We start from the raw sequence: 16,862 nt of genomic DNA on the forward strand, positions 1-16,862 counted from the left end.
CTTCTGATTTTTCTCTTATGCTCTTTTCTATTTCCTTTCTCCTCCAGTCTTTGATCTCTGAAATTCATCCTACATTAATGTCAGGGTATTCATATATATACATATATAATATATGTGTATTATGTTTTCCCAATGGCTCAGCAGTAAAGAACCCACCTGCAGTGCAGGAGATGTGAGAGATGCAGTTTCAGTTCCTGGGAGGGGAAGCTATTCCCTGGAGTAGGAAACAGCAACCCCTATTTTGCCTGGAGAATCCCATGGACAGAGGATCCTGGTAGGCTACAGTCCATGGAATTGCAGAGTTGGACACAATTGAGCAAGCACATTGTATATATATCACATATATACATTTATGTCACATCTATATATATGTATACACATGGAACACATTCACGTTTATATCACTGTACAATAGTTTCCAATCAATTACTACCCTGGCTTAACACAACCCCTCCAGGGGCAGGGTCCCTGCTACATCTCCATTTGATTCACTGTTGTTTGTTTGTTTTTAATTTTTATTTCACATTCAGCTACAGCTGACTTTGTGAAGATAAGTGAAGGACAGGAAAGTATGGCATGCAGCAGTCCAGGGGGTCACAAAGAGTTGGACATGACAAGGACTAAACAACAAAAATAGCTAATTAACATGTTGTTAGTTTCAGGTGTACAGCCAAGTGATTCAGTTACATATATATCCATTCTTTTTCATTCTTTTCCCATATAGGTTACTACTGAATATTGAGTAGAGTTGCCTGTGTTATACAGTAGATCCTTATTATTTTATATATGGTAGTGCGTGTATGTTAACCCCAAACTAATTTATCCCTCCCTCCCCATGTTGTTTACCCTTTGGTTAACCATAGATTTGTTTTTGAAGTCTGTAAGTCTGTTTCTGTTCTGTAAATGAGCTCGTTTGTATCTTTTTTTTTTTTTTGAGGTCACATATATAAGTGCCATATTTGTCTTCCTCTGTCTGACTTCACTCAGTATGATCATCTCTAGGTTCATCCTGATCCAACCAACACTTAATTTATGTAAGAAAACACCTCATACCCATGATGGGCACTCAACATTTTGATGCTTTCCTTCATGTAGTTATGAAACTCCCTTGCCCAGTTTCCATTCATTTACTACAGATATCTGAAAGGCTACTCTCTTATTTCTATGAGGCCCAAGCAGGAGCTCCATAAAGACTTCCTCGCTCCCAACATAACCTTGCACTGTGGTTCTCTGTGTGTTAGGGGTGGAATGAAAGGATGGAATACCTGGCCGTCAGTGAGTGCATCATAGTCTCCAAAATTGGTTGCTTTAGCTCCTTTTTTCCACCTTTGCTTCCTTATAATTCATTCTTCACATGACTAGAGTGTTCTTTTAAAATCAGATCATGTTGGGACTTCACTGGTGGTCCAGTGGTTAGGCATTCACACTTCCACTGGAGGTGTGGGCACAGGTTCAATCCCAGCTTGGGGAACGAAGATCCCATATGCTACGTGGTGTGGCCAAAAGATAATTTAAAAAATCAGAACATGTCAATTCCTTGTTCAAAGCCACTTAGAGTAGTCACGCTTAAAATAGTATCCAGGCTCTTGAGGGGATGGTATCTAGAGGATTTCAGAATGGACCAGGGTTCAACTTACATAGTTGGCTGTCTACAACACAACCTCTAACAAAACTAGGCTGTCTGGGACTCCTGGTGATAGAATTACAAGAAGGTTGGGGAAGCATCAAAGCCTACAGATGGTAGGGGCCTCATGCTGTGAGATCTGAAGATCTAATGAGGTGGTCTGAAATGAAAAAGCATGTCAGCAGGATCTATTGTGGGTCCATGGGAGCCAAATGTGTCCTCGACAGGATCAAGCAGGATTTCCTTGAGCAGAGAATCATGAAAAGTGTTGAAGGCAAAAGCAAAAGCAAAAGCACAACACTTAAGTCAGAAAGCCAAATTTAAAAAGATTTCTAGGGACTTTCCTGGTGGTCCGGTGGTTAAGACTTGGAGCTTGCAATGTTCTTGGATTCAATCCCTGGTCGAGGAACTAAGATCCTCACATACCATACACCCAAAAAATAAAAACGGAGGTTTTTGGGTTTTTTTGTGGTGGTGGCGATGTGGAATTCCCTAGTGTCTAGTGGTTAGGATTCCTTCGGTGCTTTTACTGCAGAGGTCTGGGTTAGATCCTTGGTTGGGGAACAGATCCCACAAGCTAAGGGGTGCAGCCAAAATAAATAAGTGAAATGGAAATGTCTGAGCAGTAAAAAAAAAAAAAAAAGAAAGAAAGAAAAGAAAATAATAGTATCCAAACTCCTTTGCTATGGCCTATAAACTGGGTGACCATACATCCCAGTTTATTCCTATTACCCTGGTGCAACTTTTCTTTTCATTCATTCTTATAACTGTCCTGACACTTTAAGTTCTGCTTCCCTTACCTAAAAAGTTTACTTCTTCAGCTTCATTTCTTGTACTCTCTTTGGTCACTGAAGTCTAGCCTCACTGGTTTTCTAGCTCTCCTATACATCAAGTTCATGATCACTTAGGTTCTTGTCACTTCTCTTGTGCTTGAAATATCCTGCCTCAGAATTTTGCAATGCTGAGTCTATTTGTGCATGAGGATTTAGTGACGCTCTGCAGAGAATAAGCTCCAAAAAACAAGTACCTTGTCTTGTTAACACCTAGCACACTGCCTGACATAGAATTTTTATTAAGTGTATGAATCTGATTTCTATCAAGATCAAAACTTTTACAACTAAAAACATAAAGAAGGGCTTCCTGGCAGCTCAGTGGTAAAGAATCCAATTGCCAATACAGGAGATGAGGGTTCGAGCCCTGATCCGGGAAGATCCCACATGCCTTGGAGCAACAAAGCCCATGTGCCACAACTACCGAGCCTGTGTTCTAGAACCTGTGCTCTGCAACAAGAGAAGCCACCTCAATGGGAAGCCTGTGCAGTGCAACTAGAGAATAGCCCCCACTCGCTGCAACTAGACAAAAGCCTGTGCAGCAATGAAGACCCAACACAGCCATAAATAAATTGGTTAATTTAAAAACATAAAGAAGACTGAAACCACACATTGACCTAAACAGGGAAAGTTGAATTAAAAAAAAAAAAAAAGTTATGACAACAAATGAAAAAAGGATGTAAGAGAACTCAGTATGGGTATCCCAGGGCTGAAGGAGTGTATCCAAGGAAGTTCAAATTTGGGAGGCCACCTCCCCAAAGCTGAGGTTCTGAGCTCACTGGAAAAGGCGCAGTCACAATTTACCTGCTAGCAGAGGACTGCGCAGGCCAGAGCTGGTGTGCCTTCCCCAGGCAAGTAGGAGACAAACTCTCCACAGATGGTGGCTAGATACCTGAGTGTTCAGAGGACCTGAGGCCAAGAACAGGAGAGAGGACTGGGGCCTGGTGAAGACTGGTTGCTTAGGGCAGGTGGGGGTGGGGGTGGGGTGGGGGTGGGGGTTACTGTAAGATGGCTGAGGGAGCTTGCATCCTGCCTTCACGGCTGGGACTGGGACACCATCAGATGTTCTCTCATCTACCCTGTTGATCTGTGGTGGTTCAGCGGGTAAAGAACCTGCCTGCCCCCTGCAGGCGGAGAAGGCAGTGGCACCCTACTCCAATACTCTTGCCTGGAAAATCCCAGGGATGGAGGAGCCTGGAAGGCTGCAGTCCATGGGGTCGCTGAGGGTCGGACACGACTGAGCGACTTCACTTTCACGCGTTGGAGAAGGAAATGGCAACCCACTCCAGTGTTCTTCCCTGGAGAATCCCAGGGACGGGGGAGCCTGGTGGGCTGCCGTCTATGGGGTTGCACAGAGTCGGACACGACTGAAGTGACTTAGCAGCTTAGCAGCAGCCCCCTGCAGGAGATCCAGGAGACCTGGGTTCAATCACTGGGTCAGGAAGATCCCCTGGAGGAGGATATGACCAGCCACTCTAGTATTCTTGCCTGGGAAATTCCATGGACAGAGGAGCCTGGCGGGCTACAGTCCATGGGGTCGCGAAAAATCAGACACGGCTCGTGACAGCATAGCCACCGACACGGGCAGAAGCCCTCTTCCCTATACAGTATCCGCCTAGCACTATCTTCTGAAAAAACTTCATTGGCTCAACACGCCACGGTTTATAGAGAATTCCGAGCATCCCAAGACAGGTCCTGAAGGATGAATTTGGAGCTGAGGCAGTAGATTGGTAACTGGCAGGATTCACGTTAGATGGCGGGCTGAAGCGGTACCTCGATGGACAGAATCGGCTCCTTCCACAGCTCCCAAAGCCACGAGATTCCAGATGCAATTCAGGTTGAAACATGCCTTTGTGGGGGACTCGGGGGTGGGGGTGGGGGACCCAAATGTGTTTACTGCAGAAGTTTGGCCAAAGTTCAACTGGGTGGTCCCAGCTGAGGCTGGGCCAGAATGGTCTTCCCTAGAGCCGGGCAAGTGAGACAGAGGAGGGAGATCGAGGGAGCCGCCCAGAGCCCGGGGGCCTCTGAGCCGCCGGATGACGTTCGGGGCGGGGCCGCAGGTGAGGCCTCGGCCCACTCGCTTTGGCTCTACGCTCTGGGTCTTTACCGCGCCGTCCTTTGGGATACCGATTCCCAAAGGACGGCACCAACGACACTAGTAGCATCAGTGTCCATGATCCCGGGCCACGGTGGCGGCGGCACCGCTGAAACTGCGGGTCCCGCCCTGGGTCTCTCTTCCTCCGGCAGTAGCCGCCCTGCTCCCTCAGCTCCCTCCGCTCCAGCCTAAGGAGCTGCCCGACGCCCGCGTCCGTCGCCTCCCCAGCGCCGCAGTCACGGGAGGCCGCGCTGCGCTGGACCAAAGCGCGGAGCCTGCAGGAGGCGGGGCTTTTGGCCGCGCCGTGTGTGTGTGTTGGGGGCGGGGGTGCGGCCTCCCGCGAGCCTTCACTGCGCAGGCGCAGGCGGCTCGGAAACCTGTTGGATTCGGTTCGCTTCAGTGCCAGCCTTTTCTGGCTAAAATCCTGGCCATGCTCGGAAACTAGCAGACCTTCAAATGCCCGTACTTCCCGCCTTTCTTATCCCGAAGAGAATTTAGCTACCTTTTCTGGATCGTTCAGGGTTTTGTGGTTTGATAGACTGAGTCACCGAAATTGGATCGCTTTCAGAGATTAAATTCAGATCTCACCTTTAAAAAATTGAATGAATTGTTAAAAGGAATTGCACCCTGTCGGTTAAGTGCTTAAGAACTGGACTAAAGTTAAATACCCAACAAGGTGTAAGGGTACCAGTTTTTTTTTTTTTTTTTTAGCACCAAAATGTTTTATTGTGAAACGTTTAATCTTTATCAACCTGAAGTGAGAAAGGGGTCCTATGTTTTAAATCTTCATTTTTATTATGAGATTGAGCCAAGAAGTGGAAGCGACACGAATGTCCAGCAGTGAGTGAATGGATAAACACTGATGTAGAGTATGCACCCAAGGGAATATTATACGGGCTGGAAAAGGACGGAAACCCCACATATCCTTATGCATGGACCAACCTCGAGGCCACGATATTATGTGAAATAAGCCAGTCACAAAGAGACAAGTACTGTGTAAGTCTATTTGTATGAAGTATCTAAAGCAGTCAAATTCACAGAAACAAAGTGGAGTGTTGCTTACCAGGAACTGGGTAGGGGGAAATTAGAGTTGTTTGATGGGTATACAGCTTCATATTGAAAATGAAAGTCGCTGAGTCATGTCCGACTCTTTGGGACCCCATGGACTGTGTCCATGGAATTCTCTAGGCCAGAATACTGGAGTGGGTTAAGTATCCCTTCTGCAGGGGATCTTCCCGACCCAGGAATCGAACCGGGGTCTCTTTGGTTCGGTGAGGGCAAGGGCCATCTTGCAGCCTTCTTTTTTGGGTAGGGGTGGGGCTTGGGGGTTGCAAACTTTTTGTATTCTTTCATGGCTTTCATGGCTTTCAGAGCTTTCTTGCGTGTTTGGGTTTTCTTTTAATGTGGTAGTAATTCTTCTATGTCTTACTTTTACTCATTTCCCAATGTGCCTGGGACATTACCCCATATTAGTAACTAAAGAAGAGTCTTCCTTCTTTTTAGGTTCTCCATCATAGTGTGGATACCACAATGGATCCAATCATCCCCCTCATGGATTGGCATTTAAATGTTTCTCATTTTTTGCCATTTCAACAAAAAGTACAGCGGTAAAGAACTCTGTAAGTGTATCATGTCACACACATGCCAGTACGTATGCTAAATATGGAGTTGAGTGATGGGTCAAAGGGTATGGATATTTACAATTTTGGTAGATTGGGCTAAATTGCTTTCCATAAAGGTTGTTCTGTGGTTTTTTTTTGTTTTTTTTTTAATAAATGCACTAGTCCCATTAGTGAACACTCCTCCCTCATGTCCTAATCAGCTCGCAAAGGACCCAACAAACTAATCTCATCACATTGGTCATTAGGATTTCAACATATGAGTTGGAAGGACACAAACATTTAGACCACAACAGTTAAGATAGTCTATAAAAGTTTTAAATTTTTAAGTCCAGTCCGTTCATCTTTTTGTTATTTGGTGCCCTGTGCTGCAGGAGCTTGCCAATTATTTAGGCCTTTTTCTTTAGAGAAAAGAGACAGGAAAAATAGCCTATTGCAGCCTGTGCTTATTCTGAAGAAGAACTTGGGATAGAAGTGAGTCCTTGAAAATAAGACTGCAGTGTGCCCTCTAGGTGTTAAAGGTGAGCTGCTGGAATCTTCCTGGGATCAAGGGGGATTTCCTATGGGTTGCACTCCACAATTCATTAATTTGCAGTTCACAGGATGCTCATGATAATAAGAAGCATCTAATGACTTTTTTTTTTTTTTTTGCCACACTGCCTGGCATTCAGGATCTTAATTCCCAATCAGGAATGGAACCCATGTTCCCTGGAATGGAGGTAGAGACTTTTTAAATTCATTTTTGGCTGCACTAGATCATCGTTGCTGAGCACAAGCTTTCTCTATTTGTGGCAGGTGGGGCTGCTCTTTACTTGTGGTGCACGGGTTTCTCACTGCAGTGGCTTCTCTTGTTTTGGAGCACAGGTTTTAGACTTGCAGATTCAGTTGTGGCTAACATGCTTAGTTGCTCTACGGCATGTGGAATCTTCCCAGACCAGGGATGCAACCCAGGCCCCCTGCCTTGGAGGTGGATTCTCAACCAATGGACCATGAAACAAGTCCTTCTAATTACTCTTAAAGTACATTTTGTTCCTAAAATACTACGTATTTGCTTAGCGGCATAGTTTCCATTCTACCTGATCAAAGCTCATGTTGAAAAACTTGCCAAAATAAACCAAAAAAAAAACTCACCAATTTTATTTTATTTTTTTCTGGTATACCAATTTCAAATTAGGCAGAAAGGAAAATACATAGTTTACAATGAACTAGGTAGGCGTCGACTCCCATCCTGACCCTTGGGCTAATTATATTAATACAAAGTAGATCCATTCAAGATCCAAAAAGAGTAGACTAAAGTTTTCTGGGGGCCAAATAAGCAACAGTAACAAAGAAGCTACATAAAGATAGGTAATAAGCAGACAGACTGGGTCAGTGTATGATCCCTGCCTGAAAATGGATCAATTACGGAGTTTCCCTGGTACCTGATGGATGTAGGGTGTCGTGCTGTTTGACCATATGCACACCTGGTCAAACCCTGGAGCCCTACCTCCACTGATCGCAGCATCTGTGTGGCTCCAGAGTCATCAAAGAATGTATCAATTTTCTTCGTACAAAAGTCACAGAAACTAAGTGTAAATAAAACACTGTCACCTATGAGAACTGCAGTATAGGAGGTGGGCTTCCCTGGTGACTTAGTCAGTAAAGAATCCGCTTGCAGGGCAGGAGACCTGAGTTTGATCCCTGGGTTGGGACAATCCCTTGGAGAAGGGAACGGTTACCCACTCCAGTATTCTGGCCTGGAGAATTCCATGGATGGAGGAGCCTGGTGGGCTACAGTCCATGGGATTGAAAAGAGTTGGACATGACTGAGTGACTAAGAACAGCACAGTATAGGATGTAAATTAAATGCTCATCAGAAATGACCTAGGTACCAGCACTCAAAACTTTTAAATTAAAATTATAGGACTTGCCTGGTGGTCCAGTGGTTGAGAATCTGCCTGATGATGCATAGGACACAGGTTTGACCCCCGTTTCAGGAAGATTCCACATGCCACGGGGTACATAAGTTCATCTGCTGCAAGTACTGAAGGCTGAGTGCCCTAGCACCCCTGCTCCACTACAAGAGAAACCACCGCAGTGAGAAGCCCGTTCACCAACCAGAGAGCAACCCCCACTGCCTGCAACTAGAAAAAGCCTGTGCAGCAACAGAGACCCAGTGCAGCCATAAATTAAAAAAAGAAGCAGTTTAAAAAAATAATAGAAAATAAAATTATAGGTGCACCTTTATATACATGAATACACTGATGACATACTCCAAGGTTTGCTTAATGGCAGATGGAAAAAGAGGGGCTTCATGACATCAGTGTGGAACATTAGACATTTAGGGACTTCCCTGGGGGTCCAGTGGTTAAGACTCCATGCTCCCAATGCAGGGTGTACAGGTTAGAACCCTGGTTTGGGAACTAAGATCCCATATACCTCACGGTTTGGTAAAAAAACATGTCAAGTTTAACTACCACATCTCAGTAACAGATTGAGCAGCTATTCAAAAAAGCCAGCAAGTATATAGTCAATTTGAATAATATCACCAGCCACTTTCACTCAGGCTGCATTTATACCTTGTTACACCCAATGACTGAAGAATTACATTATTTTCAAGTGCACATGGAGTAGTCAACAAGATAAGCAATATACTGGGCTGTAAAACAGGTCTTGAGAAATTTCAAGGCACAGCTCTTGCAGAATATATTCTCTGAGCACAATAGAATTGAATTAGAAATCAGTAATGACATTATGACTGGAAAAGCACAGAGTGCTTAGAACAGACTTATAAGTAAGTAATCTGTTGGTCAAAAAATAAGTCATGGGGTTCCCTGGTGGGCTGTTGGCTAATACTTCGCCTTCCAATGCGAGGGGTGTAGCTTCGATCCCCAGTGAAGGAGCTAAGATTCCACATGCCTTGCGGTCAGAAAAACCAAAACATAAAACAGAAACAATATTTTAACAAATTCAATAAACACTTTAAATAATGGTTCACATCAAAATAAAAAAAAATCACAAAGAAAATTGGAAAGTATTTCCAAATGGGTGATTAAAGAATGCAATATATAAAAAATTGTTAAATGCAGCTAAATCAGTGCTTTGAGAGAAATTTATAGCTCTAAATAATACTTAAATAGAAAGTTTCTTTTTTAAGATTTAAATCAATTATACTTTTTTCTCCTTTTTTGTTGTTGAGTGGCTGTCATGTCTGACTCTTTGTGATCCCATGAACTGCAACATGCCAGGCTCCTCTGTCCTCTGTTATCTCTGGGAATTTGATAAAATTTATGTCCATTGAGTCAGTGATGCTATCTAGCCATTTCATCCTCTGTCACCCCTTATTCTTTTGCCTTCAATCTTTCCCAGCATTAGGATCTTTTCCAATGAGTCAGATCTTCACACCAGGAGGCCAGTTGGAGCTTCAGCTTCTTCCAGTGAAAATTCAGGGTTGATTTCCTTTAGGATTGACTGGTTTGATCACCTTGCAGTGCAAAGGACTCTCAAGAGTCTTCTCCAGCAACACAATTCAAAAGCGTCAATTCTTCGATGCTCTGCCCTCTTTATGGTCCAACTCTCACATCCATACATGACCACTGGAAAAACCACAGCTTTGACTACACGGACGTTGGTCGGCAAAGTGATGTCTTTGCTTTTAATACTCTGTCTAGGCTTGTCATAGCTTTTCTTCCAAGGAGCAAGCATCTTTTAATTTCATGGCTGCAGTGATTTTGGAGCCTAAGACAATAAAATCTATCACTGCTTCCACTTTTCCCCCTTCTCTTTGCCTTGAAGTCATGGGACCAGATGCCAGAATCTTAATTTTTTGAATGTCTGAGTTTCAAGCCAGCTTTTTCACTCTCCTGTTTCACCCTCATCAAGAGGCTCTTTAGTTCCTCTTCCCTTTCTTCCATTAGAATGGTATCATCTGCATATCTGAGGTTGTTGATATTTCTACTGGGCCACCTGGGAAGCCCTGCTTTTTCCTTACAAAACTCAGAGACAAACAAACCCCAAGTTAGTAGAAGTAAGAAAACAGAAATCATCGGAATAGAAAACAGGCTAGAGAAACAAATTCAGTCAAAATTAGTTCTTTGAAGAGTAATAAACTTGATAAATCAATAAGAAGACTGAACAGAAACAAAAAGAGGAAACACGATTTACCAATATTGGAAATTTTTAAATGGGCTATCCTGCTGACATCAGAAGGGAAATATAGAGTTAGTATGACTTACCTTTATACCAAAACTCAATAATTTGATGAAATGGAAAAAAAAAGTTTCTTGAAAGGCACAAATTACCAAAACAGATGTAAGGTGACAGAAAATCTGATTAACCTTTCATGTGTCAAATAAATTAGTTAGCAAAATTACTCCACAAAAATCTCCAGGTCCAGAAGATTCCCATGATGAATTCTGTCAGATATTTAAGGAAGAAATAATACTAATCTCACACAAGCTCTTTCAGAAAGTAGAAGAAGGGCCACCCAAGGCGTACGGTTCACGGTGGAGAGTTCTGACAAAATGCAGTCCACTGGAGAAGGGAATGGCAAACTACTTCAGTATTCTTGCCTCGAGAACCCTATGAACACTATAGGAAGGGAAAAAAAAAAAAAAAGCCTGGTCTTACCTAATACTAATTGCGTCTTCCAAGACCCTGTTTCCAAAAGATTCTAAACTAAGGTTCTCAATGAATGTGCACTTCAGAGGAGAGAATATTCAACCTTGTGCAGAGGGAAGGCATAATTCCCCACTCCTTAAGTGAGACTGTGAAGGAGGAAACAGACAGAACAGGCTCCATCTTGAAAGCAGGACTCCATCTTGGGCCAGACTGTGGACTTTGAGCTGCTGGAAAACCAGACCCCCGGATGGAAGAGCCCCAGGGCTCGTACCTAGACTCTCTGTCGCCTAAAAGAATACCCTAATTGTCTGTGTAACCAAATAGAACCATAAATTCTATTATGCTTATTCAGGTATGAGCACAGGCCTACTGATAGTTGTCCACTGTTAATTAACTAGGCCTAAGGCATATGAATCATGGGTTATCTTTGATTGTATCTTTCTTTTCCTTTGTTCAGACTAGTTTCAGGGAATTTGGGGAGGTGGGTTTGGGCACGTACACTTAGGGTATATAAGGTTTTCAGAAAAACTGGTCGGGGTCCTTGGTTAAGAGGAAACTCTGCCTTGGGCCCCGTGTAGTAAACTGCACTCCACTCTCTGCATTGTGCTTGTGAGTGAGTTTGTTTCCCGGATGGGTGGCTACAACAGCTGTAGACATTGACCTCCTTCCCCAAAGTACAGTATGGAAAAGGCGGGAAAAAAACATCAGAGTGGAGAAACCTGATACACTGAATGGACATTTGGAAATAGAAGGTTTGCTTCCGTTTTCTCCAGTACTTCTTATTGGACCCCCGCCCCAGTCTTGCTGATGATACACTGAAACAATATGAAGGAGATTGATAATGCTTTCAGTTAAAACTCTTAAAGGCAGATCTCTTTTCTGCTTGTCCTCAGCAATTCGTACATCCCTTACAATACCTCATCACACTCAGCCAAGAATGTTTGCGAGCTTCCTTCACTGCTCACCGCTATGAGTCACTTGGCAAACAAGTGTCCTTTACTCTGATAAGCTTTCTCATTTTTTCTTAATTAAAACAAACAAACAAAAAAAGAGGGTTTTTTTTGGTCACACAGCACATAGAACCTTACTCACATCCCCTGCATTGCAAGTACAAAGTCTTAACCACTGGACCACCAGAGAATGCTCTCCCTTTTCCCCACCCTCTCATGGTCTCCAGTTAGTTCCTTTTAGGACCTCCCCCCAGTTCATCAGACGTATCTATGTACATCTTTACCATCATACATGGATCACACACAATTGAGGGACATGTCTAGACAAATATTTCCTTGTCCTGGAAGATTTGATGATAAGAAAGAAACTTCCCAAGGTTCTAAAACAGGCAGCTGGTGAGCCCAGAACAGGTAGTGGACCCCTGGAGGGAGATGTGACCCTCCAAGTGAGCTTAACGCTGCATCTGGTGGCTTTGCCCAAAGCGGCCTTGTCTGATCTGTGGTTCAGAACCCAGAGTTCCAGGATTCTAGCCTCTCTAAAGGTAATAAGACAAATACATGATCTATTTTCATGTTTCAAAAAAGTTATTTTTACTGGTAATTATTTATTCCCATACATGCTACTCCTGTTCTTTCCAAATGGAGATATTTATTATTTTTGTCTGATAATATATGCTCTAAAAAAATTCCAGTAATAGCATATGAAAATTCCCTCAAATTTTTCCCTCCTTAAATGTTGCTTTTTGGTATCTATCTTTCCACATTATATTTATGTCTGTCCATTGGAAAATCGTGTAGCAAAGAAATATCTGGGGCTTTGGAGTCAGGTAATTAAGAGTTTGAATCTAGATTTTGACTATACCTACTGGGTACCATCTTTGATATGTTGCTTAGGCTCTTGGCTTTTTTTACATGAAAATTTGATTTTTAATAATCTCTTCCTCGTATGAATATTTGGGGAGTGTGGAAAAACCTGATTACCCACTAGTTCCTCAGTAGTAGCAGCTAATATGGAAACCTGTTAACTGGTTTGAAAAATATTAAAGAGATAGACTTAACTAGTGATTATTTGTGCAGCAAAATGGATGGACCTAGAGATTATCAGACTCAGTGAAGTAAGTCAGAAAGATAGATACCATTATGATAGCACTTATATGTGAACTCTAAAAAAATGATACAAATTAACTTATTTACAAAACAGTAAATAAGGATTGAACCGCATTCCGACATTGAAAACAAGCTTATGGTTGGAGGGGAACGTCAGGGGGAGGGATAAATTAGGAATTTGGGATTAACCTATGTGCATGCATGCATGCATGCTAAATCGCTTCAGTTGTGTCCGACTCTCAACCCCATGGACTGTAGCCTACCAGGCTTCTCTGTCCATGGGGATTCTCCAGGCAAGAATACTGGAGTGGGTTGCCATGTCCTCCTCCAGGGGATCTTCCTGACCCAAGGATCGAACCCATGTCTCTTACGTCTCCTACATTGGCAGACGGATTCTTTACCACTAGTGCCACCTGGGAAGCCCGGGATTAACATACACACACTGCTATATAGAAAACTGGTGGCTTCCCTGGTGGCTCAGAGGTTAAAGCATCTGCCTGGAATGCGGGAGACCGGGGTTTGATCCCTGGGTCGGGAAGATCCCCTGGAGAAGGAAAATGGCAACCCACTGCAGTACTCTTGCCTGGAGAATCCCCTGGAGAAGGAAAATGGCAACCCACTCCAGTACTCTTCCTGGGAGAATCCCATGGAGGGAGGAGCCTGGTAGGCTACAGTCCATGGGGTTGCAAAGAGTCAGACACGACTGAGCGACTTCACTTTCACTTTCATATAGGAAATAGATAACCAACAAAGACCTGCTGTATAGCACAGTGAACTCTACTCAATATTTTGTAATAACCTATAAGGGAAAAGAATCTGAAAAAGAATATATATATCATTGAGTCACTTTGCTGTACACCTGAAACTAAAACAACATTGTAAATCAAGTATACTTCGATTTTTAAAAATTAATTTAAAAAACCCTCCCAAAAGAGTAGCTGTTTGGATATGGTAGGTGAAAGAAAATATCCTAGGATAATGATCAGGCTTCTAGGGTGGATTATAGTGCTATGAGCCAGCATAAGTGTGAAATACATTTATAAGTATTTTCTTCCAAGTTGAAACTTGATTTTTTCACAATTCTTTTGGAAGTTGCAAACAGCATAAGGAAAGGCACAGCACAGAGCCAGCCATGGAGTTACGAATAATAGTCATTTTTCTCTTATCCTCACAAAGACTGATACAGCAGATATTTACACAAGGGCTTTTTCTCTATAGAGGGTAGTCTCAATAGATAAAGGGAACCATTTTTATTGACTTAATGAGATAGAAATTGATCAGGGAATCCGTGGGAATGAGTGCATTAGTGTTTAATGGTTTATCAGACAACGCTGAAGGAATCCACAAAGCCTTACACAATTTGGGGAATGTTAAGTATGACTGTAGGGTCAAGTGGCTGAGGATGGATAAGAGACCTGAAAAATGAGAACTAGGATCTGGGGGAAGCTAAGAATGAAGGAAGGAATTGCAGAAGGACAGGAATTGGGTGACTCATCAAGTATAAAGTGCATTTACTGTATTGTCTGAGAACGTTCACTTTGACAGTGGAAAGCAAATGTAATTTATGTAACTCTTTGCGACTCTGTGGACTGTCGCCAGCTAGGTTCCTCTGTCCGTGGTATTCCAGGCAAGAATACTGGACTGGGCTGCCATTTCCTACATCAGGGGATCTTTTTGACCTTCAGATATAGCACATTAACTATAGCTAAGTAAGTATGACTGATTTGGATAGACAGAGTACATGTACACAGAACACAGAATGGAACCAGAGGAGCAAGAGGCATCAATACTCTTATTTAGTCCAACACTAAATATCCTTATGTACCTGAGGCATTCAACATCCATAGCTTTTATCTATGTATTTATTTTCTAGAGCCGAGAAAGGTTTATTGCAAAGCCATGCAAGGAGACAGGTTCCTCAGGCCCTAAAGCGTCAGAAGCTCCCCAGAGGGTTTCGGAGAAGCACTTTTAAAAGCCAGGTGAGGGAGGGGGCTCACAGGATTTGTGATCAGCTTGTGCACAGTTCTCTGGTTAAATTGTGCCACCATCCATAGCTTTTAAATTGGTGGTCCATTGGTAACACCCATTCCAATGGCCACTTGTATTCTACCCAAGTGGTGAAAATAAATTCCACAGCTGCTCATCAAGCTAAGAAGAGCTATACTTATGGCCAGGAGTACCTGCCCTCAATGTCCCCATGGAGAAAGCCTGGGTGACTGTGTCCAGCTACATTTTTTATGCAAAGATGTGGCCCTAATTCAGTCTGACCACGTCCTTAGTCCCTGTCACATCTTGAACCCAAGACATGGGTTGTATGAACATTGCCAACCTTTCTATAATTCCCCCTTGAGACCCTAAGTGCATGGGGCTGTCCCGCTTTAATTCACTCTATAGGCTTCTAGTTTCTTGATTTCACCTGTGAGATTTTTCTGTTCAATACCTCGCTTGGTCATTATACTTTGGAGGTAGAGCTACTTTGCATTCACTTCCCAAGCTTTTAACCTTTTTAAATTCTCAAGGACACTTTCTCCCAAGCCACATCAAACACCCAGAAGCTGGGAACCCCTTAAAGAAGAGCTCGCCACCAGCTGCTGCTGCTTTCTGGTTTCATCTTAGCCTCACACCAAGGCATCTATTCAAATACCTACATTTCGGTCTCCTCAGTCGGACTCACTTCCTGTGCCAGAAGCTTTTGTCGGCCCCAACTGCTTCTTTATTTAACAAATTCCCTTTATCTACCACTTGAGGCGAACGCCTTGGGCCCCAGGGGGCCAGCAGTGTTTACTAAGGGCCCTCCCTCTTTCCTGCCCCGTCTGGCGGTTGTCTGCCTATACCTTTGGGTCTCAAATCTTGGCTTCCCCACCGCCTCCCCGGCACCCTAGACACCAAGTTTTCTGAATAGTAGGATTATTTGTAACAGGCTGAAATTTGTCCTTTACCCTGAGAACTGGGTGCTTGAAATTCAGTAAGCAAGGCCTACTCCTCCCACTCTTGGGCTTTGAATCCAGGCTGAGGAATTCAGAAGACCTAGGCAAATTCAACCCATGTGCTTCTTCAGGCACGAACTAAAATGGAGAGGCAAGCTGAAAATCAAGACGAAGCGAAAATATAATGCAGTACAATGACATTGGAAGTGACATCCACCTCCTTTAGGGAGGAGGATGGAGAGAGCGAGATTTTCTAAAAAGAAGGGATGTAGAAAGATGGGAGAGGCTGGCAGATGACTTAATCATCTCTTTTTTTGCCTGTCTCCTTCTGTTATACTAGTTTATATTCTTGGTAATCCTATGACTCAAAGCAAACACTTAAGTCTTTAAATTGCTATTGGTAATAGCAACATGATTTGTAATGGCAAATAACCAAAACAGAAGCAAATTAATGTATTTGTAATATGCATTGCAGTATTTAGTATGTGTCAGTACAGCATTTAAATTCATTGATGTGTAGATCTTTTAGTTAGAAAAAGTGAGTTGCAGAAAGTGCGTATAATTTGGATAGGAAAAATGAGTTTTTATGTCACGTATATGCATGAAAATGTCAGGAAAGATGTCAGAGTTAAAGTTAAGTAACAGTCTTTCTTTTCTAAGGAAATGAGTCACACTGAGATATTAGGAAACACCAAAAAACTTAAAATCTTTCCCTGGTTCGACTAACTTGAATTTCACTCTTCATTAACAGAAATATTTTGAGAGAATATTTGAGGAAGAAACCATCTCAATGTTAACTAAGGAAAATAGGGACTCTGTTCTTGAATGTAGTTGTCAATTTTTATTATTTATCTAAATTATCTCAAATCTCTCGATTTTGATGTGCAAAGAGGCTAAAAAATGTCAAGTGGATAAAAGCCTTTCAGAAGAGAATGTATGGTATAATCCTTACAATGGAATAAGTCTATTAAAATCAACATATAGAAACCACCCATATTACATATACTAATACACTTGTAGGAAATATGCCATCTTGTTGATACTGTTTACTAGACTCACTTCATTATTTATTTTCTATTGCTTGGTTTTTAATGATTCTTTTAGTCTTGCA

The sequence above is a fragment of the Oryx dammah genome, unplaced genomic scaffold, assembly GCF_014754425.2.
Source record: "Oryx dammah isolate SB20612 unplaced genomic scaffold, SCBI_Odam_1.1 HiC_scaffold_29, whole genome shotgun sequence".
Taxonomy (NCBI): Eukaryota; Metazoa; Chordata; class Mammalia; order Artiodactyla; family Bovidae; genus Oryx; species Oryx dammah.